Source organism: Heteronotia binoei, chromosome 10, assembly GCF_032191835.1.
Source record: "Heteronotia binoei isolate CCM8104 ecotype False Entrance Well chromosome 10, APGP_CSIRO_Hbin_v1, whole genome shotgun sequence".
NCBI classification, from domain to species: Eukaryota; Metazoa; Chordata; class Lepidosauria; order Squamata; family Gekkonidae; genus Heteronotia; species Heteronotia binoei.
Window position 1 is genome coordinate 30,366,525 of NC_083232.1, and position 25,592 is coordinate 30,392,116.

The 25,592-nt window shown below is 45.4% G+C and overlaps 1 protein-coding gene across 3 annotated transcripts in view; it reads right to left on the minus strand.

Moving 5' to 3' along the window:
- JCAD (junctional cadherin 5 associated) overlaps positions 1–25,592 on the minus strand; it is a 93,633-nt gene that overhangs the window by 19,527 nt on the left and 48,514 nt on the right. The gene's annotated exons all lie outside the window — the stretch shown is intronic.

Sequence of the window (25,592 nt, forward strand, 5' to 3'; positions counted from 1 at the left end):
AATGTTCTGAAGTCTTTCTACATTATTTATGGGGAAGAAATCCCTCATGTATTAAATTTTAACCTTTCATACTACAATTGAAGAGAACTTTATTTCTCTCCAGTGGAGGCAACTTCTGTGGAGAGGATAGCTTCCTAACGGATTTAAATCTGGTGGCTGTTCCATGCTTGCAAGCTATCACCTGACAGTTAACATTCATTGTCATTCCTTGACCAACAAACGTGCATAAAAATCCCTGTGAAGATTAAAGTCTCCATAACATCTGAACAGTCTAATGAAAGACCAGTTGTGATGCAAGGAAGATCCATGACCAGAGTCTTCCAGTTTGTTTTGTACTTTAGAGAAGTCATGCAGGAACAGGAAAATGGTGCTTGAGTTGGAAGCAAAGCTGCCAGTTCTAGGTTGGGAAACACCTGGTGATTTTGAGATGGGGATGAGATTGGGGGAGGGGAGGGACCTCAGTGGGGCATAATGCCATACCGTCCATCTTCCAAAATGGTAATTTTCTCCTGGTGAACTGAACTCTGTCACCTGGAAATCTGCTGTAACCCCAGGAGATCTCAGTCACCACCTGGAGGCTGGCAACCCTGGGTGGAAGAGTTCAATAAGAACATAAGAGAAGCCATGTTGGATCAGGCCAATGGCCCATCCAGTCCAACACTCTGTGTCACACAGTGGCCAATATGTGTGTGTGTGTATACACACACACACACACTTACATACATACATATACACACATACACATATAAATATATACTGTGGCTAATACCCACTGATGGACCTCTGCTCCATATTTTTATCCAATCCCCTCTTGAAGCTGGCTATGCTTGTAGCCGCCACCACCTCCTGTGGCAGTGAATTCCACATGTTAATCACCCTTTGAGTGAAGAAGTACTTCCTTTTACCAGTTTTAACCTGACTGCTCAGCAATTTCATCGAATGCTCACGAGTTCTTGTATTGTGAGAAAGGGAGAAAAGTACTTCTTTCTCTACTTTCTCCATCCCATGCATAATCTTGTTAACCTTTATCATATTACCCTGCAGTCGATGTTTCTCCAAGCTAAAGAGCCCCAAGCGTTTTAACCTTTCTTCATAGGGAAAGTGTTCCAAACCTTTAATCATTCTAGTTGCCCTTCTCTGGACTTTCTCCAATGCTATAATATCCTTTTTGAGGTGCGGTGACTAGAATTGTACACAGTATTCCAAATGAGGCCGCACCATTGATTTACACAGGGGCATTATGATACTGGCTGATTTGTTTTCAATTTCCTTCCTAATAATTCCCAGCATGGCGTTGGCCTTTTTTATTGCAATCGCACACTGTCTTGACATTTTCAGTGAGTTATCTACCATGACCCCAAGACAGAAACTGACCCTCTTGATCAGTCTCTGCCAGTTCACAACCCATCAACTTGTATTTGTAGCTGGGATTCTTGGCCCCAATGTGCATTACTTTGCACTCGGCCACATTGAAACTCATCTGCCACGTTGACGCCCACTCACCCAGCCTCGACAGATCCCTTTGGAGTGCCTCACAATCCTCTCTGGTTCTCACCACCGTGAAATATCACCTCCCACTTCAATATCACCTCCCACTTCACCTCCTGAAGCTGCTACATGGGGTGAGGAAAATGACAGTGACAGTTTTGACTGTCATCTAGTCAAAACAGTCCCTCAAAATGGAGTAAGCTATAGCCAAACCCCACAAATATAGAGTAAGCTATACATACAGGGTAAACTACCCTAAATCCCCACAAATCTAGAATAAACTATAAATTTAGAGTAAGCTACACTCACATCTCACAAATATAGAGTAAGCTATACTCAACCCCCTAGTGTAACTCTATGGTGTTAGCCCTTTATTGGAGTTTGTGGAAAGATATTTTGTCCCTCAAAGGGACCCATAGGAGAGTGCTGAAGAAAAGGAGAATTCTGAGAGAAAGGAGGCTTTGGGAGGAGGGGAAGGGAGCGAGAAGCTATCTGGGTCCTGGTGCAGAGAGCAGGGATGCCTGAGAAGGAGCCTCAAGAAAGCTACAGCAGTGAAGGGAGTGAGACCTGCAGGAGGCCTCAGAGAGACAGTAAAAGACTCCAATTCTGCCTGTGGTTACATGTTAAGTTGTGTTGCCTAAGTGAGAGTTTAATATATGTGTGTTCTGCTTTGATTCCCCACCCCTCCTTTTTTGAATGATACGTGCGTTTTAAATTTTACTTGTGGATGGATCAGGGCTTTTTTGAGCAGGAACGCACAGGAATGCAGTTCTTACTGGTTTGGCATCAGGGGACGTGGCCTAATATGCAAATGAGTTCTGAATATGCAAATGTGAAACAGTGGTGACCAGGAGATGTGGCCTAATATGCAAATAAGTTCCTGCTGGGCTTTTTCCTACACAAAAAGCCCTGTGGATGGTTATATCTAATTGGCAGGTCAGAGTTGGTTTTGAAATTACTGTTTTCCCCTTTTTTAGCTACAGTCCATCCCTCCTGGCTGGAAGTGGAGGCCAGTGAGCTGGAGGCACCGCTGCTTTCTTTTTTCCACCTCCCCACATTAACAAGCCCAGGTCCCATGATTTCTTCCCTCAATTGGGGCTGGTGGGATAAACAGAGGGTTACACTAGCAAAGGAAAGGAGCTGCCTTCATGAAAGGAGGTGGTGGGAAAATTGCCTCATTTGAAGCAGCCTTCGAACAGAAGGGGAGGTTGTGTTCAGGCCACTGTGAATTATATTCCCTTCCCTTGTTTTTATTTCTGAGCACAGACACCTGGGATTGTGTGAGGAACACACGTAAGCATGGAACGTGGAACAGCTGGTTGCTAGAACAATTCATGTTTTCAAAAGAAGAGCCACTATGACTACCGTAAACAACAGCATGGCGGCTGACAGGTCACAGGTGCAAGGAAGAAATGTGCTTTCAGGGGTTATACACAGACTAATGATAAAGGTTGTGCATGGGCAACATCCGTTTTCCTGCCATTAACTCACTGCTGTCAGGGTACTAACAGTACACCAGAACCAAGAATTGCTCTAAATATGAGGTCTGACTAAAGTAGTATATAATCAGAGGCATATTTATAAATGGAGTAATTGGCTCCAGTTAGGGCTGCAAAACTTTAGTCATGTCCCTGAAGGTGGATTGTTAGCCATCTACTCCTCTCCTGCACTTTCTCAAGCTCAAAGAAGAGAAGCTCAAAAAGGATTTTGGGAAGAACATTAACAATTTCAAAGCAAGAGGGAGGGGGGAAATGCACTTTATCTTGGAAGCTGAAAACACTGCCCAAAGTTTCCCACTGCCTGGGAGACAGAGGGCACACAAGCGCTTCTCAATAATTCAGTGGTGGGACTCCAGCTGTGCAATGCAAGCACACACTGTGCATGAGTCTCTTGATATGCATGGCTGCCATTTTGTGTGAATGAAGCAACATACACATTTTCCATGCATGTACACTTTCAATATGCATGAAAAGAACCACTGATTTGAGGGAGCACGCTCATGTGTACCAAACCTGTATCTACAAGAAATATATACATGTTGTCTCATTCACACAACATGCATTACTTCCAGGAAAGTGGATGACACTGTTAACCAGGAAGTCCCTAATCTCTTTTCTGCCATGAACTCACTGAGGGCCATAGGAAACCTATGCTCTCCAAGGCTCTGTTCACACATCACAACTCAGCCTCAATATGTTCATGATGGTTAATGGTTGTGCTGAAACACTCCCTCCCCTTATGTGCAGAAACTGAAGAGTGAGGCCTCTGACTAACTCTAATTAGCTGTCATGTCCAAATCAGGGATTTAATCCTGTTTTAAAAGTATGGTTAGTGAGAAAGAAATCAACTAATTGGAGTCAGCTTCAATCTCCGTGTGAGGGGGAAGGACAGCAGACACAAGTTTAACTATTAACTAGATCCATGCCTATCATGAATACACAGGCTGTGGTATCTGAATGCACACTCAGCCCCACATAGGCAATATGGGAATAAACAGTGAAATAATGTAAAAGTTATTAGCATTACTAGAACAATATATGGGATAGCAACAGTAATAATAATAATGATAGCTACTTTCATTTCCACTATTTATCACAAGGAGCCAGTGGGAACTATATTTTAGAATAGAAACCAAGAATTATCAAAGATAGCGACCCCATAGCGCAGAGTGGTAAAGCTGCAGTACTGTGGTCTGAACTCTCTGCTCACGGCCTGAGCTCGATTCCAGCGGAAGCTGGATTCAGGTAGCTGGCCCAAGGTTGACTCAGCTTTCCATTCTTCCGAGGCCAGTAAAATGAGTACCCAGCTTCCTGGGGGGAAAGTGTAAAAGACTGGGGAAGGCAATGGCAAACCACCCCATAAAAAGTCTGCCATGAAAATGTTGTGAAAGCAACGTCACCTCAGAGTCGGAAACGATTGGTGCTTGCACGGGGGACCTTTCCTTTCCCTTCCATAAGTACCAGGATTCCAAAGGAAGGAGAAGTACGACAGTTAAAACATGACAGTTAAACCTGTTGTTTATTGTAGGATATGAAGCCACAAAATTTCATAAAAGAAAAATCACCAGGGTTTATGTCTTTCCATATTCATATTCTTAGCAGAAACAAGTACACATAGGATCACACCAGACAATCAGTGGTTTGTTTAAAAAAAAACAGATTTCAAAAAAGGTATAATACAGACATTAACACAATTTAGTCCCATCATTCAGAAATCAAAATATCCTATTACCAGACAGACAGACTAGATTTTCCCCTACATATGTTTCCAAGGAAAGGCAAGGATGGTCTTAAATTCACTTATAGCATAGTTATTCCAGGGGGGGGTGTGTGTGGAAACGGCTGTCAAGTCACAGCTGACTTATGGTAACTTATGGATTTCCTGGCAAGAGATGTTTAGAGGTGGCTTGTCATCACCTGCTTCCACATCACAACCTTGGTATTCCTTGGAGGTCTCCCATCCAAATACTAGCCAGGGCTGACTGGCCCTGCTTAGCTTCCAAGATCTGACGAGATTGGGCTAGCCTTACAGTAATTTTATAAACTCTTTTGTGTATAACTTTTAAAAACTCTTTTGTGTATAACTTTTAAAAGGCTTACACTCAGTGTTGCCTTTGCTTTTGAGTAAATAAGCTAAATCTGTCCCCAGTTTACATGGAGCAGGATCTTCATGCACATAGGTGTTGTGAAAGCACAGAATGCACACAGGAAGCATCCCCTCGTCCCTCTCCCCAAAGCACATACAATTCTGCATCACAACCCCAGCAGCAAGCACCACACAGGACAGCTTCTCTTGCAGGTCAAGCTGCTGAAAACGAAGGAGGGACAAACTAACCATCAATTTGAGCGTAATGCATGCCTACTGCCAATTAAATGCAGAGATGAGCCATTTCAGAACTACAGACCTGGCCTTTATACGCCAAAACAGTCTCAGCTCCAGTTCTTTTTATCAAAAGAAATTGCATCAGCTGAAGAATTAGGCCTGAAGAGCAGATGGCAAATGCATTAAGATTTGGAAACGAAGAAGCATGTTAACAAGCAGACCAACTTCATATTTTTCACATCCAATTTCTGTTTTCATATGGCAAGACTTCAACTGAATGCTGGCATCTTTTGATAACTAGATCCCAGTACCAGAATTCTATCCTGAACAAGCTCACTTGTGTCTTGTGATCAAAAAGGTGCCATGTAAGCAATGTGAAAGTGCAACTTATTGGCACCTTTGTAGGTTGTGGCGTAAATGAAATTATATTGGGGTGTATGAAGTGATGGAAGTCACACACTGAATTGCCTGCTTATGGACAATTATAGTCTGATGATGTTTCTAGCATTAGCCGAAGATGCCAGTTTTGGAAGGATATATCTGTAGGGTTGGTGGTTTTGTGACACGTTGCAATCCATGCATGGGGCAGAGAAAATGGATGGGATTTGAATGCTACCAGCAAAGACAAAAACAAAATTCTGCTGGCCAAAAAGATATCTCCAAATGCATGGTTTGCTGGGGAGGCATGCTGATTCTATTTTAAAGTCTACTGGTACCATTGCTTTCTTGTTTCCCTGTGCTCAGATCAGTTTCAGCCCATTTCCACATGGGATATCTGCTTCCTTGCAATACATTTGTGCACCTCCCATGTATTTCCCCGGCATCTCCCCAATCTTTCTCAAACTTGCTTTACTTCAACATTTTGGGAAAGACTGCAGTAACACCCCGCTTCCCTAAGATGCTGTGTTTTCTGAAATTTAAATCATCAATTTCATATGACTGTACTGATATATTGTTATAATAATAAGCGTATCAAGGTTTGTGAGTTTCCAGCTTTCATTCTTTTAAAAGAAGTAGCCCCTTCTGTTGCTGAGATATAAAGGGAAATAAAATTAGCTAAACGCTTTTTTTTTAAAATGAAAGCTTGGAACTTACAGAATGCTTGTAACACTTATTGTTATAAGGGGTGGCCAATGGTAGCTCTCCAGATGTTTTTTGCCTACAACTCCCATCAGCCCCAGCCATTGGCCATGCTGGCTGGGGTTGATGGGAGTTGTAGGCAAAAAAACATCTGGAGAGCTAACGTTGGCCACCCCTATAATAATGGTATGTCAGTGGAATGTGAAATTGCTGATATATATATATATATATATATATATATATATATATATATATGTATGTATGTATGTATGTATGTGTGTGTGTGTGTGTGTGTGTGTGTGTGTGTGTGTGTGTGTGTGTGTGTGAAAAAGCCCCAGGGATGGGAGAATGGCTGTTGCTGGGGGACATGGGTAGGAAATGCAGGGAAACTTCCCATTTGGACACCCTGTTCCTACTGTGGTGTACTAGCAGCCTCACAAAAAGACAACACAAGCATGTTCCATTATGGAGGCCACCACAGCCATCAATATATGTGTGTGTGTGTGATTAAAGAGGTATCACACAGATGCAGTATCTTCAGTACTCTCTCTTCACTGGGAAACAAGCCCCATAGCTCCTGGTTTAGAAACTTCTTAATGCTTGGGCCAATAGGGAGATGCACATGAAAGTAGAGGTTGGATCCAGCAACCCATGGATGCAAGGATCATGGATCTTTCCCAAACTTCCTGCCCCCGCAGGCCTTTCCAACCTTGGGAATGACTATTCCCAGAGACATAAGACCAGCGTGGATCAGGAGACTGAAGCGGGATGAAATCACCCTCTCCTCTTCCATGTAACTCTGAGCACAGAAGAAGCACAAAGAGCAGTTTCACCCCTGTCCCCCTTATCATGGCAGTCTCCTGACCCATGAGTCCATGTGGTTCCTCTGATCGCAGGAATAACCTTTCCAAGGCTCAGAGAGGAGGGCTGGGGGAAGGGATGATTGCACCCATCTATCTTCTGCTGACAGATCACTGGATCAGATCCAACATATTTTCGATCTTGTTTGGCCCTTTATGCAATCCATGGCTTTATCCTCAAGTAACTAATGTCAATTAAAATTAAAAGAGAACACCATCTGAGAAGCAAAAGGTTTACTGTGGACCATGTCTTTCTTTCAAAATACTTTCCCCATCAGGAACTACCAGAGATCGAATATGCAGATTTCCTAATTCGATACAACAGTAAAAGTCCTGGAAACCAACATGCTTTCCTGGAGCTCCTTTGTTTTGCTTGCCCATGACATCACAGATGTCAGATAGATTTCGCTTCCTCAGGATGCTTGTTATCTTTGCAGAGGTTCCGACTTGTCAAAATTTACCCAGACTAGCGCTGTAGGTCAGTGGAAACATGAGCTTTTTGGGCTATCTCCAAGCACCATCAAACTCGCTCTCTTGGCTTTTGCAAAAAAGGGAAAGAGAAAGCTATGAGATCACCTTCTTCTTACTGATCTTTTTTCCTTCTCCATACCAGAATAATATGCACATTGAGGACTCTGGGCCAGCAGCAGACTACATGCTTTTCATATAGGTTTAGTCCTTGGCCATCTCCAGTGTAAGCATCTTCAGCAGCAAGGATGGAGAAAAGACTTTTCTCTGCTTGGGATCCCAGGAAACCTCTACCACTCAGAGAAAACTGCAATGTATTCAAATCAGTCCTCTGACCCAGTGGAAGACAGCTTCATGGGACTATAACATGATGTTTTTAAGAGAAGCTATTGTTCTGGAACAAGATGTATTCTAGATCCAGCATCACCAGGCCTTATGCCAAAATAAGCACTGGCAACAGGGGTCCGGGTCCCAATCCCCCGGTCTCAGCAGGGGACCCCCCAATTTTGAGAGGGATTCTCTGCCACCACCCACCTGGCCAGCAGGGGAAATCCCACCCCAAAATGAGGTTTTTCAAATGCTGTCTCAGAGCAGTCACTTGAGTGGGGGAGCATTCTAATCGCTGAGAAGGCTTGCAGCTAATTTAGGCGAAACTGGCTGCAAGCCTTTTCAGCTATTGGTTTTGCTCCTCTCTCCCCCTGATCAGAAGTGGCAGGGGGGAGCGAAAGTGGCCATGAAATGGTTGACAGCCATTTGAGTGGTCCCTTTTGCTTCCCCCTAGGAACCACTCAAACGGCTGCCAGCCATTTCCTGTTTTGAGTCACTTCCGGTTTTATGTTTTTATGGGACGTGGTCCAAGACGTCACTTGGGTCCCCTCCCACAGGACAAGATTTCACTTCTCTGCATCACTCCTTGAACCATCATATGACTATGAGAACCAAAATATGACTATGAGAACCCTAAGTTAATTCCTCTTTCTTCTACTTTCATGAAACTCAGCGAAACATATACACTGCATTCTTGCATCCTGAATTACTGAATTTTAGAAATGCTGCTTACATTCTTTACCAGCCAGCCACACACTAAAGCTGTATAATCTACACAGGTTTCAGAACCAGCTTCTCTCTGGTGCAGAATTTAACACAAAGCCTATCTTTAAGGATCAAGGTACAATTTCCCCCCACGGGAAGGTGTTCAGCCCAAACCGCTGCTTCACACATGTGTCCTACATTTCTTCTTTCCATCTAGCTAAAGGCAAGCAAAATAATTTTTTCCCCTTTCCAGCTCTTTGAAATGACAGAACAAAAACATTAATTTATAATGCACTGCTCACAAACTTCCCTCGCTGATGTGCCCCTGGAGCTGCATAAATAACTGGGGAAATAATGAAAACAATATAACATCTATCCCCAAGCCCCACCCTCTCATTTTTCACACAACAAAAATATTATTAGGACAGGGCAAGGAGAAGATGTGGGATTTAAAAAATAATAATAAGCCAACTGTGTCAAATACTATTTAACAAAAAGCAAAACAAAACCACCCTCGAATGAAAGTTTTTGCCTTTTTCCCTATGAACAGCAATTTGAGAGCATTATACAAACATTATTGTATTGAGCATTATACAAACACCCACAACCAGGACTCACTACACTGGAGACAACTTGAGATGAAACTCCTAGTAGATGGATGGTAATGAATCTCATACTTCCTCCAGGAGAAAGGTCTAGGTGAGATCCCATTACCTGCAGTCAAGCCAACTGGTCAGGCCTCTGACTCCCGTAGAGAAAACCATCTTCAACACAGCAGGACAATTTAACAAAGGACTTAATTTTTCCACTACAGGATGTTACGCTTTTATCTTCACAGCAAACCCCAAGCAGTTCCCACAGAGGCTCTTCAGAAGTAATTTAGGAGTTCCACCCAAGAACAACAGATCCTGTACCATCAGTGCCAACTTTTAGGAGAAGGGAAAAGTTGCAGTAGTTCAGCACAAGGAGCTGGTATGGATCACAGCACATGCATAGAGGCTGTTATGGATCTCAGATAAAAATTAAAATTATCATATGGCGTTGTGTGTGGAACAGCCGGGGGATCTCTGGGGGGATAGTTTGGCTGTCGAAGCTGTAGCTCTCTTTTGGGGCACCACTTAAGTGGCAAGCTATGCTTATTTTTAGGCTGAGGCTGCTGTGACTTGCCTAAAGTCACCCAGCTAGTTCCAAGTGGGGAAGTGGAGAACTGCACCCTGTTCTCCAGGTTAGAGTCCGCTGCTCTGAACCACTACACCAAACTGGCTCTCTTGGATATCAGATGAGCTCCTTCAATACATCTGACCTCTACCAGCCACAAAGCATCTGTGTAAAGAAACTCCCTTGTCCACATGGAAGGTCAAAATTCCTGCCTCTACCCAGGTAGCACAAGAGAAGCAACTCTGACCTCTATGCAATCGCATGGCTAAACACTACTTTCCCCTTAAGGTGCTCATCCAATTCAGAGGTCACCTATGGATTGTTATCCTCATAACCAATGTTCCCTCTAAGCTGAGTTAGTATAAGATAGCTCACAATTTTTTAGCCTCCAGCTCACACATTTTTGTCTTAGCTCAGGAAAAATGCGCCTAGAGCAAACTAATTTATGCAGCAACTCACAACTTAATGCCAGTAGCTCACAAAGTAGAATTTTTGCTCACAAGACTCCACAGCTTAGAGGGAACATTGCTCATAACCAGTATTCCCTCTAAGCTGAGTTAGTGTGAGCTAGCTCACTGATTTTTAGCCTCCAGCTCACAGATTTTTGTCTTAGTTCAGGAAGGATGACCCCAGAGCACAATAATTTATGCAGTAGCTCACAACTTTAAAGCTAGCAGCTCACAACTTTAATGCCAATAGCTCACAAAGTAGAACTTTTGCTCACAAGACTCTGCAGCTTAGAGGGAACATTGCTCAAAACTTTCATTTTTATCCTGCCCTACCTCCAAGGAGTTTATGGCAGCCTACATGAGTCTCCCTGCCCTATTTTATCCACACAACCCCCCCCCCCCCATGAGGCACGTTAGGCTGAGAGACAGTAGCCCAAGATCACCCAACGAGCTTCATGACTCAGTGGGAATCTGGACATGGCTCTTCCAGATCTTAGTGCAATGCCCTTACCCACACTAGCTCTCAATCTCTAACATCCTATAAAAATGGGCATTTAAAAAAACAAACACACACAAAACTAAAGCCAGTTTGAACAGGATTGTAGTTCATGGCATGAACATTCATTCCCCTTTTCTCCTCTGATGAGTAGCTGGGAATTATTTCAAAATTAAACAGAGATCTTACACTAGCATTTATTCCAGCATGACCTTTAAGGAGTGGGAAATCACTTCTTCAGATGCAAAACCTGGGGGGCAAAAGAAAACTGGGCATGCATCATACGAATCAATGCATCTCTCCAACCCCTTGTAAATTCTCCTAAAAACTATGGGCTGTTTCCACCCAATAGGTTCCCATGGTGTTTCCAAGTTGTGAGCACTGGTTCCGGTTGAGTCATTCAGCAATCTTGGAACTACTGCTCACAATGCAAAGCTACCCCTCCAAAATAGAAACACCCTGAACTCCCACCTGCTCCCCCTGCCTAGTTGAGTCACCTTCTTTGCTATTCAACCCATTAGCTCAACTCCCTCCCACAGAAAGGCTGGGGCTAGCCCAGTCCCACTCACTTTCTCTCATGCCCTCAACACACCCCGGTGTATTCTTACCCTTTTTGTACTATTCATCCCCCACACAGACACACACACTCTGCATCCTTGCCCAAGCTCCTGCCTCATTCTCCACACCGCCCCCCCCCCCCAGCATCCCAACATCTTGCAAAAACATCTGGAAAGGGCTTTCAAAGCATGGGATGGGCGTTTGTTTTTCATTTAAAGATCCAATCAAAGAAAGAATGTCAGGAGAAAACCTTAACTATTTCTAACCTCTGCTCCTTTGAGATATAAAACTTTCAGTTCCACTGTTTCAGTGGGGGGGTTTAAACACACCTACAGCTGGCAGAGGTGACAAAACATTGCATTCCCATTGTGAGAACAGCCCAAGTTTGTTCCTGCAAAAAGGAGGAGGAAGAATTTCTCAGCAGCATTTATGGACACTCCACACTGAAGATGTCACAGCCTCTTCCACCGCTTGTGCTTGGCAGGGGCACAGCACAGTTCCTCAAAGCACAACTTCTATTTCACAGCTTCCAATAAGTGCCACGGATCACAGTGTAAACATACTAGTCAGCACACCCAAACTACAATCCACCAAACCAACTACACCGTGCTTTCATATTGCCAAAAAGCTGCCTCCAAATTTTGCTTCAAGAAGCTTCTGTATGGCTGCTTCTTCTTCATTATTATTAACAACAACCATAAGGGAACCCAAACAAGTTTTGATACAAGAGAAGAAGAGAACAGGAGAAGAGATTCAGCATCTCAGAGCGGTTTACAATCTCCTTTCCCTTCTTCTCCCCACAACACACACCCTGTGAGGTAGATAGGGCTGAGAGAGCTCTGACAGAAACTGCTCTTGAGATAACAGCTCTGTGACTCACCAGCAGCTGCACATGGAGGAGTGAAGAATCAAACCCGGTTCTCTCAGGTTAGAGTCTGCACACTTAGCCACTATACCAAACTGGCTCTTACAAGCAACATTTCTCAGGGGCTTCCTCCACATATCCCACAAAGCTTCAGATGTACAGGTATTTTTTATTTCATTGTCTTTGTATGATGATTCGGTCATAGCTACGGATACTTTCTGGTGGGGAATTCCTTCAGAAGAGCTGCTGTCATCGCCACACTGGCCACCCATTGCACATGCCAAAAGGAAGCAAGGCAGGGTTATCCTTGTTGCAGAAAGCCACCCTTCCTGCAGTGGGAGCTAGTTTAAATGAAACATGTTGGCTAAAAGCTAAAGGTAGTCCCCTGTGCAAGCACCGAGTTGTTACCGACCCATGGGGTGACATCACATCATGACATTTTCATGGTAGACTTTTGTGGTTTGCCACTGCCTTCCCCAGTCAGCTTCACTTCCCCCCCCCAGCAAGCTGGGTACTCATTTTACCAACCTCGGAAGGATGGAAGGCTGAGTCAACCTTGAGCAGGCTATCTAAACCCAGCTTCTGCCAGGATCAAACTCAGGTCATGAGCAGAGTGTGGACTGCAGTACTGAAGCTTACCACTCTGTGCCACAGGTCTCTTCTTGAAACATGTTGGCAGCACATGCTTAATAGTGTCAATGCACAGCCTTTAAAAGAAATGAGAGAGAATGGGGGATCTAGGGAAATGGTTCTTTTGCCAAACAGGCCTTCAAGTTGGTACAGGCAGACAGAGGAAATACTTCTGATGTGTCTCCTAAAGCCATTATTCACACCTCTAAAATAACCTGCACTAATAACACTACAGACAGTGAGTTCCATGGAGTTCAGTAAAATTTACTCCCTAGTATGTGTGCTTGGGGGATGTAGTCTTAGAGACAGAACTCACCACCATCCACCAACTCCAGGAAGATAGGATGCAGCCCCGTAGCCAGAAATTTTTGGGTGGGGGGGGGGCCAGGACACAAAATTTCGGATGGGGGGGGGCTGTGGAGTCTTGGCTGCTTCTTCCAGCAGCCAGCCTCCAGGCCCCAGCTCTCTCTCTTGCACACGCTTGGGGGTGCAAAGAAGAGCCTGGGGAGAGTGGCAGCGGTGAAAACAGGGCTGCGGGGAGAGCAGGGAGGCAGGGGAAGAGCTTGGGGAGAGCGACAATGGTGAAAACGAGGCTGTGGAGGCCCCTCCTTTCGCCGGACTGGCTCTCCTGCGGCAGTGTTTTTGCCGCCATGGGCTGTGAGGAAGTCAGGGAAGAGCCCGGGGAGAGCAGTGGCGGCAAAAACAGGGCTGCGCAGAGAGCAGGGGGGGCAGGAACGGAGTGGTAAGTGCCCGGGGAGAGCGGCAATGGCGGCAAAAACAGGGCCGCAGGGAGAGCAGTGGGGAAAGGAGGGGCCACACAGGTGGAAGTGGGGGTTGGGAGGAGGGGCCATGCCCCCCCAGGCCCACCGTGGCTATGGGCCTGATAGGATGACCACCATTGTCCATAACTGAAAATGCTTGCTGGAGCAGTGTTCTTGAATGCTCCAACCACTGTTGCACAGGCTGCACCCGCTCCGCATTGGATCTTTCTCTGCTGCAGATATTTGTCCCAGGATTCTCTTGTCTCACAGAAAAATCCAGCAGCAACTGATTGCTGTAGCACAACAAAAGCACAGCAGCCGAAGTGGTGGGAGTGCAGCCGTGCTCTTTTCTAAAGTACAACAGTTCCCATCACCGCTAATGGAACTAGCAGTTCTTCTAAGCCTTTGTGAACTAATGGAAATATCTAGATCACATTTCCACCCAATAAGCAGTTTAAATAAGCTGCACTTTAGAAGTTCACTCCCTTTTCTGCAAGCTACAAACAAGAATACTTTAGCCATCGAGTGCAAGAATTTAATAAGGAATCTATCTTGAAGTATGCAGTTCTTTGAGACAACATGAGTTATAAAGACCAGGCTCTACGATCAAAAGAAACACACACATTAGCATTCTACTAACCACAGCAGGATTGATCAGTCTTTCAGGCTGGGATTTAAGTGGGTGTTTGGAGGGGAAGAGACCTAAACAAATACTTTCCGGATGTCTTTCAAAGGCACTTGATGATTGCAATGTAGACAAAGCTGAGACAAGATTACCAACTGGGCAAAGAGAGAGATTGTACGCACTTGTGGGAGGATATTCTGAACATAAACTTCACAGAAATCAATGTTTTTGCTTGCTTTCAAAAGCACCAGCCTGTGGGCTGATTCACACAACCTTTAAAGTGGCTCGCCGAGAGGGGGCTTGTTTTGATTCGGACTGGTGCGTAATGCAACCCTTGACAGGATTTGCTTTGCAATCAGATCAGCAGCACAGGCTCAGGGACCGTGAACAGAAGAGTTACCAGGCGACATGCCCTGTTTGTATGCCCAGTCACTAAGTCCTTCAAAGAGATTGGATTGAAAAATCCAGAAGTCAACCAGTCTCAAAACAAGCTCCCAAAAACGTTATGCAACTTCCTCTTCATCCATTGTCTTTATCTAAGCCTGGATTTCCCTCAGATCATATCAGTTTCCCACTCTATAGTGAATTCCATGTCTCTTCACAGCTTGATTGTTCCAGGATAACCTGTTATGCAGTGAAACCTCAACACATCCATGATGGCTAGATCTGTGAATATGTGGCCAGTGTGGTGTATCGGTTAGTGTTGGACTAAGATGAGGGAGAACCAGGTTGAAATCCCCACCTGCTATGAAACTTACTAGGTAGCCTTTGGAAAGTCATTCTTTTTTAGACCAGTCTCCCTCCCTGGATTGTGGTGAAGATAAAACAGTGGAGGGGAGAACCATGTACATCATTCTGAGTTCCATGGAGGAAAGGTGGGATAAAAATAAACTACAATAATGGTAGGGTTTTCTACTCATCCTCCTCAAACACAAGCCCTAGCTTGCAATAAACAAAAAGAGCTGTCCACATCCTCCTCTCCCTGTTGGGTCACAGCACACTCTGTGACTGAGGGAGGTCACAAATTCTATAATGGGGCCAGGCCAAATTCTAGAGGGCAGTACACAACTGCAAAATGATCACAAAGATGGTTTACTTTACGTGCCAATGCATTAAAAAAAAAACATGGCTTGTTTTAAAATTGCTAGTTGCCAATATTGTCAGGCGTCTGCAAAGGTGGATCTATGCATTTTCTTAATAATAATAACCAATGGCCCCCTAAAGATCTCCCAAAGAACTAAAAAGGAAAGGCCTAAAGGAAGTGCATGGCAGACAGCACCAACCTAAAGCTAGAGATGTAGGGCAGACTGAAGGTCCAGGTAAGAAAGACCTAGAGGCCCAGATAAGACCTAGAGGTCCTTCAACCACTGATGGTGAAATCAATGAGGAATAGAGGAAAGACATAACTTGGATGAGATCCGTCCAGCCTAGGAGGGCCATCAACAAAAGCACAGTAGCCAAAATTACATGTCTAAATTATATGTGGTACAGTGAGACAAGTCCAGAAATAGTCCAGTCCCTCAGACTAGCTGAATGATAAACTCCAGTTGCTTAAAATATTATTCGTTAGGCATAGGGGAGCAGGAACGGTATCTTAAACACACAATCTGATTAAGGACAACACACCCACTTGTATTAAAAATATATAAGAAAGACTGGGAAGGAACCCCCAAGTTTCATGACTATGAAATGAGAACAATACTTATCATCCAATGTTATAAAAGTGTTGCAGAACTGTTCTGAATAACTGGACATGCATTTAGGTACTCCTTATGGTACACTCTTAGAAAAATAGCCACTGCTAGGAACATCTGGGAATATCCTTGCGTTGATATTGCAAGGATTTCTGGTTATGATACATGAATTTTGACAACGTCTGTGTACGTTTAGTCCCCATAAGGCACTAGGAACATCCTACCAAAAGGATCCCATTCAAATTGAGTAAACTTAACTGTTACCCCAACTGTCTCAGTCATTGAGAGTAGAACTACTTCCACCTGCTTAACTGCGGGAAGGGGGCAGAAATCTCATGAAAGGTTCAAACATGTCTCCTCCATAAGAATGTAATACGACTTTCCTGAACTATTTTGAACTGCGATCCAGTTTATTGGTGCCGCACCAATGCCTGAACACACCAAGACAGTTACACTACATTGTGGCAAAGAAGACACACTCTTGTATCTTCTGCGCATCTACTGCTAAGTTTGCAGCCCATACCAACTCACAAAAACTGTTCTTATTAATTTTCACTCTGCACATCACCATCTCTTCCTGACCCATCCAGAATAATATTTTCAGTCATTCTAAAGTAGGTTGGAATGGTGGGAAATGGCCAACCTAAAATTAGGCGCATGAAAGGAATGGCGGAGGCATGTGAACATCTCTGTCTCCAGGAAACTACAGACTTTTCAGGGGCTTAATCCAGCCGATTTCTTTTATTTCCTTTCACCTTTTAAACTGTGCTCAATTGGCCCAGTCAATACCTATCGAGCAGCTGAAACAAAATATTTTGTTAGATCTCCTCCCCCTAGAGAATCACCTACCTTGTCTACAAGTGGTGCCATTTCACTGCCCTAGTTATAGGCACTAGAGTAGGGGTCCTCAAACTTTTTAAATAGGGGGCCAGTTCACTGTCCCTCAGACTGTTGGAGGGCCGGACTGCCGTTACTGTACAAGGCCCCGGGCCGTCAGTTCTCCGTCTTCTGCATCTCTCTCCCTTCCCCACACCACACACCCCGGCCTGAGAACTCACCTCACCTCGGTATCACCTCACACTCTGTCTCCGCCGCCTCAGCCCAGTGCCAGAAGTGTGCATTGCTAACGCGAGTTTAGGTCGAACGTCACTTCCGGTCTGATTTTGCCATAACCTGGCGGGCCGCAAAAACGTCCTCAGCGGGCCGCATCTGGCCCACGGGCCGTAGTTTGAGGACCCCTGCACTAGACCATCAATCATGTTGGGGGCCTGCAAAGAACCAAGATTAACAGGAAATCCCCCTCCACCCACACTCAGTAATTATACTGCTGAACTCTAGTGCTAGCCTAGCCTTGACCCTAGCCTCTCCCTTCTTATTCATCTAGTACTGACCCTTAGCAGTCTAGTTCTGTACAGCAATTGGCCTGGCTGCAGGAAACTGGTCATCTCTAGCTAGGGGGAAGATCCCTTGCTATAGATGTTTACCTCTATTGGCTCCCTGTTCTCCCCTGTTGCTTCACAGGCTGATGGGGGAAAACATGAGGAGCTCTTCAGCACTGCATCAATATCTGACATAACTTCTGGAGCAAATGAAGAGGGACAATGCTCTAGGGAGCATTACTCTAGGATTTGGCCATAACAGACTATCACCCCAATGTGAAGTTGTCACTTCTGGTTTTGTGCTAGAAGACGCATTGGTGCAATGCCAATGACATTTTCCACGCCCCCAAACTGTCCCTGGCAGGTGCCAACTGTATGTTTACCTCTTCCTCTTGGTTTAGTTTTCTCTTCAAAGATACTAAAAGTTATCAGGTGCTCAAGGAGGCCAGCTTCTTTTCCATTTTTCTTCCCCTCCTTTAACTGAGGCTTACTGTCCTCAGTATTCTCAATTCACAGGATCAGTTCTCATCAGGCCGCTGATGGGCAGAGCTATTTTCTTTTAAAAAAAACAATTACAAAGTGACGTTTTCCTGCATTCCTCAGGAATACACCAAATGCACCAAGTAGTATGAAATCCTTAGCTTGCCTGTGGATGGTGACCCCATTTTGCTGCCATACAGATAGGCATTGGACTTTTAATTTCAATAGAGGATATGACAGTTCAGAGTTCATTTGAGATCATAAACAGCTGAAATCAGGATGTTAAAGTTTTATTATTAACCGGGATTCAGCAGAGTATGTACTGAAGAGTACTGAGCAGACCAGCTGTAATGAGACTCAGCTATACAATGAATTATTGAAGTACACATTATGTGTGAAATTCATGACTGGATCCCCCTACATATTCCTTAAGATTAAAAAGCAGCAGGACGCATATGTGAACCAGTTCGGAAGCAAAAGGTGTAGGAGAGGATCTAATGTAGGGGTGTCAAACGTGGTCTGGGGGCTGAGTCAGGCTCCCAGAGAGCTTCTATCAGGCCCCTGAGCAACTGGCTGTCATTTGCTTCCTTTTCTCTATATCTTGCTTCCTTCTGCGTAACAGTTTGCTTTGCAAGGCTTGCTCAATCACACTGGAGCTACAGAGCAAAGTCTCTATTTTCTCCTCTGGCTGAGGTTCCTCCCTGGGGAGGCAGAGCTTGCTTTGCCAGGGTCTCTCAATCACGCAGCAGAGCTACTGAGCCAAGTGTCTCTTCCTCCTATTGGCTGAGGTTCCTCCCCTTCAGTCCCCTGGGGAAGGAAAGAAAGAGCCAGAGCTTCCTTTGCCCCGTTCCCTGGATCCCATCGGAGAAATACAAAGAAAGCACCTTTAAAACCAATGAGTGCTAATGTTTTAAGCATGTTTTAATTGTGTTTGTCTGTGTCCTTTATAAAATTTATCTCTCTGCTACCTAATCTTAAAAAGGGGCACACACAGCCCGGCCTGACATGGCCCAGCCCAGCAAGGTCTCATTTATGTCAGTTCTGGCCCATATAACAAATGAGTTTGACACCCCTGATCAATGCCTTTTCTCTGATAGAAATCATCTCTGTAGTTTTTTTCCAGTCATTGAAAAGATAAGCACAGGTATTGTAACCAAACATGCTCAGATGCAAAGCTTCCCACTAAATTTAAAAATATGTAAAATGTTAGAAAACTATCTATTTGTCAAACTTTGACAAATGTCCAAATTACACAGTTTAGTAAACACAGGGAAGCCTTGGGTAGTTTTTAAAAAGTCAAGAAATCTACGCAGGCCTTCAGTGTCCGCAACTGAATCTTCTAAACAATGCCTCTCTAACCACAAACTAAAAGGGCTTAACAACACAAGGGACCATGAATGCTCAACTAAGTCACCAGGCTATGAAAAGCAAGACAGGCAGGGGCCACTGATTTCACAATGGTGGTCCCAAGCATGGGACGGCTTCATCATAAAAGGAGGAGCACCCCTGAATAGTTTCCCTCTCAAGGTGCCTGACAGGGTAGTGGGAAAGGGAGACAAAGGCACTCCATTGCCAGGCAGAGAATCCTGTCTGTGGTCAGACTAGCAAAGACCTGCTACTGAACTCATCTGATGGCTCTGTATAACTCATTTCTCTCCAACCGTTTGTTCCTCAACTGCTAAATGGACATAAATAATGTAATGTCGCTGGGAGCAGCACACAAGACAAGCTTCACCTAGCTATCCAATAACCCTCAAGACAAAGAGGAGGAGGAAGTTGGGAAGATCCTGGAACTTGCCAGCAGCAGCCAAATACCATTTAGGCTGAGTTTGTTTTCTCCTTTGCTTGCAGGTACTAAATCTGGGAGCAGCCAATGTCATGGGTCTCTGGGCATCCATGGCACATGGCTCGCAATTTGGCCCATGATCCATGGCCCATGATCCATGGCCCATGGCTCGCAATTTGGAGGGGCTGCATTAGCCTGCTCGGTGAATCAAAACTTGCCCAGGATCAGAGCTTTTTTTTTTAGCAGGAACACAGTTCCAGCTGGCTTGGCATCAGGGGGTGTGGCCTAATACACAAATGAGTTCCTGCTGGGCTTTTTCTACAAAAAAAAGCCCTGCCAAGGATTTTTTTAACTTTTTTTTAAATTTCTGTAAGCCACATATCTTTTTTGGGGGGAAAAACAGCATAAACAAATATTATGGTACAGAAAGAAAGGCACACCTTTTTCCTTCTCAAAGAATAGAAACCATGTCTGTTAAAACCAACAGATATGCCTTTAATGGCTAAGACTATCAGTGCAATCCTAAACGAAGTTACTCCCATCCAAGACTGGAATAACTTTTCTTTGGATTGCACTGTAAGATGCCCAAAGGATCTGGGAGGGGTAGCCCTTGGTGAGTTAAGCACACTTAGGCAAAGGAAATTAAAACATAATGACTTCATATTGTACCATATCCTCCACATGTGTGCACACACAGAGACACTATCTCAAAGTTAATTTAGAGTGGCCTGCAGCCAGATCTGTAAATATGGGGGAACCTGGGCAGCATTTCACAACAAGCAGATCAGTCTACTGAGAATTTCAGACATGCCTCCCTCCAAAGATAAAAACACTCTGGGCAAAATGAAATTCGCATTTGTTCAGGTGGCTGCTGCAGTCTCTCTCTCTCTCTCCCCTCCCCGCCAATTACTGTATTTTTTGCACCATAAGACTCACTTTCCCCCCCCAAAAAAGTGGAGGGAAAAGTGTGTGCGTCTTAAGGAGCGAATACTGCAAAAAATTCACACAAATGCCTCTAAATTCACACAAACGGCTCTAAAAACTAGGTGCGTCTTATGGTCAGGTGCGTCTTATGGAGCGAAAAATACGGTATTTGTCCAGTGATCCTGCCTTAATTGAGCCGGGTTTTGGAGACATTATTTGCCTTCCATCCCCACAGAACAAAAGGTCTTGTGTTTATTTCCCCTGGGTGTTCTTTAGGTCATGAGAGATGAATCCAATTATGTATCTTCAGAACAATATGCCACTGTAATCTGTCAAAACCAGAGGATAAATCCCCAAATCACTTTAGTCCCACTAGCTTCGGCTGAACTATTCCAAAGTACGGTCTGACTGAGCGACAGCCTGCAAATACTTTCTACATGAGTCTTCCCGGAATGCTGAGTTGCCCACTTCCTCCCCACCCCATTGGGGGGTGGGGGGAGAGAGAACAGGTGGGGAGATGCAGGGAGAAATCCTAAGCAAGTCAACTTAGAAGTAAGTCCCCCTTTATTCAATAGGGGTTATTGCCATTAAAGCATTCACAGGATTGAACCCATATAGTTGCACTTTGGGCAGGGGGTGATTCATAGATAAGAGATGTAAGAGACATCCCTAACCTATGAATGGACCATGACATCAATTCTGGCTCATCGCCAGCTGACTTCTGTACTGCTTTTGCAGCTTCTTTAGGTGGGCTGGACATCAAGTTCAGTGGGCTTTCCAGGGCTACTGGTGGTAGCTTTTAACAGGCGAAGTATGTCCAGTCAGGGTATGATTTCTACACAGCTAGGAGCTGGGACGTAGGGGGGTACTGAAGTTTTTAAAGATGGCTGGTGAGGCATAACCAAACTTGCTTTGGTTTTGAAATCATTGGGGGGCAGGTCCGTAGCCCAAGCCTAACTTTTCAGAGTTTGCAAACATAAGCTATTGGACTGAAATAGTGCTTTGACAATAAAATGCAGTGCTATGTGTTTGCGCTTTTGTATAGCTTTTCAAACTTCCTGCATTGTGCAGGGGGTTGGACTAGATGACCCCGGGGGTTCTTCCAACTCTGTGATTCTATGATTGTATGAGTCTCTAATCTGGCACAAGGGCCTCCACTGTATCTGCTTAGGGAAAATATCCCAATAGGTTCTAGGGCCAAAAAAAAACACCCCAGGGGCAAAACTGAGTGATTTCTTTATGAGTTGGTTTATGCCCCACATGCTTTTCGGGTTTTTTGCTTACAGAAAAAGAAGTACCAAGAGGTATGCTTCAGTAATGTACAGGTAAAAGGACAAAGTTGTTGAGCCACTTCTTTATGTATTCTGCCAAAAAATACTACCAGGATTTCTGCCTCCTTATATTAAGTGTTCCCAGGTAGACACACAAAGTTTCTGACCCACTACTTACACAGATTGAATCTATCTGTTTGTCAAGATAATTCCAGAGGCTCAGGTGTGTTAGCCTGTTACTAACAAAACAAACAGAAACCCAGTGGCACTTTAAAGACTAATAAAACTTATGGTGGCATGAGCCTTCCTGAGTCAGTTCACTTCTTCAGGGGTTTTGTGGAAGCAAATCGAAAACAAAACCAAAGGGATGGAGAGGAGGGGCTAGAGCAGAGAAAGGCTTGGTGTGAATCTGAAGCAATGTTCAGGCATGATTCCTTGAGTACGGGACAGCCCCTCTCTGCTCAAACTCCTCCCCTCACTCCCTGTGATTTTTGTTATAGAAATTTCCACAGATTTACATCTAATAAACATCTAGAGCAGTAAGCTCTGATTCACAAAAGCTCACGATGGAATATATTTTGTCAGTAGGCTTCCCAACCCTCCCACCCTGGCGGGGGCCCCCAGGTTTTCCACCCTCTTCTCCCGCTCCCCAAAAAAACGGAAGCGGGGGGAGGGGGGAAACGGCGCCGCAGAGCATGGCGAGCTGCCCCAGCCCGGAGCGGGCGAGGCCGCTGCGCCGCCCCGCTGCCGCCCCCTCCCCGCCCACCGCAGCTGGGGCTCGTGCTCAACTCACAAAGAACTACAGCTCTCATGAGCCTCCCCCCACAGGACGCTCTCATGTGCGTCACGAATGCACGACACGGACATCGAGGCATCACGGCGCTCCCTGTCGGGAATCCCCTCCCTTTTTCGCCGGTGACGTGCACTCTCTCAGGCATTCAGAGTTTCGCCGGCTGGCGGAGGGAGCGGACGCAGGACCCGTGGCGGAGGGAGGACAGGCATGGCCCTGAACAGCGGGGGAAACCCCTTCGAGGGGGACCCGGGGAATCCCTTCCAGGTGTGTCGGCAGGCGGGGCAGGGGGATCCCTTGGGTAACTGTGGCCCGGGAACAATTGGGGACTTACCTCGGTATGGATCACCAACTGAGGTAATGGGTGTTGGTTGGGGTGATGAACCCGCGGGTCCTGCTGGGCAGGCATAGACTTGGCACGGGGTGGGAGTAGGGTTGCCAATCCCCAGGCGGTGGCAAGTTTGGAGGCCTTCCCCCCCTTTCAGGGACATCAGAAAGCGGGGGGTGGGGGGAAGCAAATAGCTGCTGGGCACTCCATTATTCAGTATGGAGACCATCCCCATACTGAATGATGAAGAATTGATCCCCAGGTATCTGAGGCTCTGGGGGGGCCCTGTTTTTTTTTTTAGATAGAGGCACCAGATTTTCAGCATAGCTTCCAGTGCCTCTCCCCAAAATACCCTCCAGGTTTTAAAAAGATTGGACTAGGGGGTCCAATTCTATGAGCCCCCAAAGAAGGTGCCCTATCCTTCATTATTTCTAATGGAGAGAAGGCATTTAAAAGGTGTGCAGTCCCTTTAAATGTGATGGCCAGAACTCCCTTTGGAGTTCAGTTGTACTTGTCACAACTTTACCCCTGGCTCCACCCTCAGTGTCTCCTGGCTCCACCCCCAAAGTCTCCTGGCTCCACTCCCAAAGTCCCCAGATATTTCTTGAATTGGACTTGGCAACCCTATTTGTCAGTCCTTGGGGAAGGCAATGGTAAACCACCCTGTGGAGAAACGCCATCTTAGTTAATGTTGGTGCTTCATTGGAAGGGAACATTAAACTACTAAAGCAGGCTTTGGCCTAGCCTCCCTCCATCCCCTCCTCCCTTCCAGAGTTAAACCAGCGCCTCTAGGGGGAAAGCCTCCTAGAGGGGCAGGAAGTTCTTTAGCCTTCCCCTCATTGCCTTCCCCCTTCTGGAGTTAAACCAGCAACTCTAGGGGGAAAGCCTCCTAGAGGGGCAGGAAGTTCTTTTGTTTTATTTTATTTGAGTTAGGCGGGAAAAGGCCAGTTCTCAGCTGGCGCTCAAAGGAAGAGGTTGCCAGTGTAGGGGCTCCTGCCTGTGGGAGAGGCCTAATCAAGAGGAAAAGGACCCCAGGCAGTCAGACCGAGTAAGTCATCCACAAGGCAGGGCAAGTTTAGACCAGGGACAGTAGGATGCGTTTAAATCCACCTTTTATTTGTCATGCTGGTTGCTGTTCGGGTGCTGTGCTGTGCTAAACTTTTACATGCAACTGTTTTTGTTTTGTTTTGTTTTGTTTTTCTTTTCTTTTTTTCTCTTTTAATTAAATATTTTTACTGTTTTGAATGCTGGCAGTCAAACTCTGTACCACATAGATCCCCAACTGCTTTAGACCACGCTTTATGAAGGGGAAAGGGGGAAAGCCTGTGGTTGGATAAGGTAATCCTCCAGGGGTTCCCCGAAGAAGTGCTGTGGTCTCTGTGAATCCCAAGTACAGGGTGGCAGAGGACCTTGAGGCCTGGCCTCAGAGCTGGAGAGAGGGATTGGGAGTCCTGTTCCTCTCAATCTGAACCCCTAGACTGAGCAGGTGGTGGCAGCGAGCCCAAGTGGCCGGAGGAGAAATAGCTCCCTCCAGGAGTTGGCGACTCAATAGGAATTTGATGGGACCGGGTCTGAAGGCAGAATCGGGCCAGTTCCATCACATACCCTGTAAAAAAGTCTGCCATGAAAATGTTATGAAAGCAACGTCACCCCAGAATCGGAAACGACTCTGTTAACATTTTCTGAGGAGCCCCAGTTCACTTTCCCTATCATGAAATGCCAAAAATAGTAGAGACACATTTTATGGTGGGTACCAGTTACATCTCGGAAGATCCGCCTGGAGTTCTGGATTCACTACTGACTTTAACAATCACTGGATTGACAGCATCTTCTAGCCAGTGTTCCCTCTAAGCTGAGTTAGCGTGAGCTAGCTCACAGATGTTTAGCCTCCAGGTCACACATTTTTGTTTTAGCTCCAGACAGATGGCCCCAGATCACACTAATTTATGCAGTAGCCCAATTGCTCGCTTACAACTTTTAAGGCCAGTAGCTCATTGAAGTAGAATGTTTCTCACAAGTCTCCACAGCTTAGAGCAGGGGTGTCAAAGATGTGGCCTGGGGGCCAAATCAGGCCCCCAGAGGGCTCCTATCAGGCCCCCGAGCAACTGGCTGCCATCTGCTTCCTTCTCCCTTTCTTTTGCTTCCTTCTGCATCACAGCTTGCTTTGCCAGGCTTGCTCAATCACACAGGCGCTACAGAGCAAAGTCTCTATTTTCTCCATTAGCTGAGGCTCATCTCTTGGGGAGGAAGGGGGGGGCAGAGCTTGCATTGCCAGGCTCTCTCAATTGCACAGCAGAGCCACTAAGTCAAACCTCTCTTCCTTCTATTGGCTGAGTTTCTTCCCTCTCCTGGCCCCCTGGGGAAGGAAGTAAAGAGCCACAGCTTCCTTTGCCCAGTTCCCTGGATCCCATGGCAGAAAGACAAAGAAAGCACCTTTAAGACCAATGAGTGCTAGTGTTTTAAGCATGTTTTATTTTAAGTTTTTTTAAAAAAAATCTTTAATTGTGTTTGTGTCCATTATAAAATTTACATCTCTGCTACCTCATCTTAAATAGGTACAAACATGGCTCAGCCCGACAAGGTTTCATTTATGTCTGATCCAGCCCTCGTAACAAATTAGTTCGACACCCCTGCCCTAGAGGGACCAC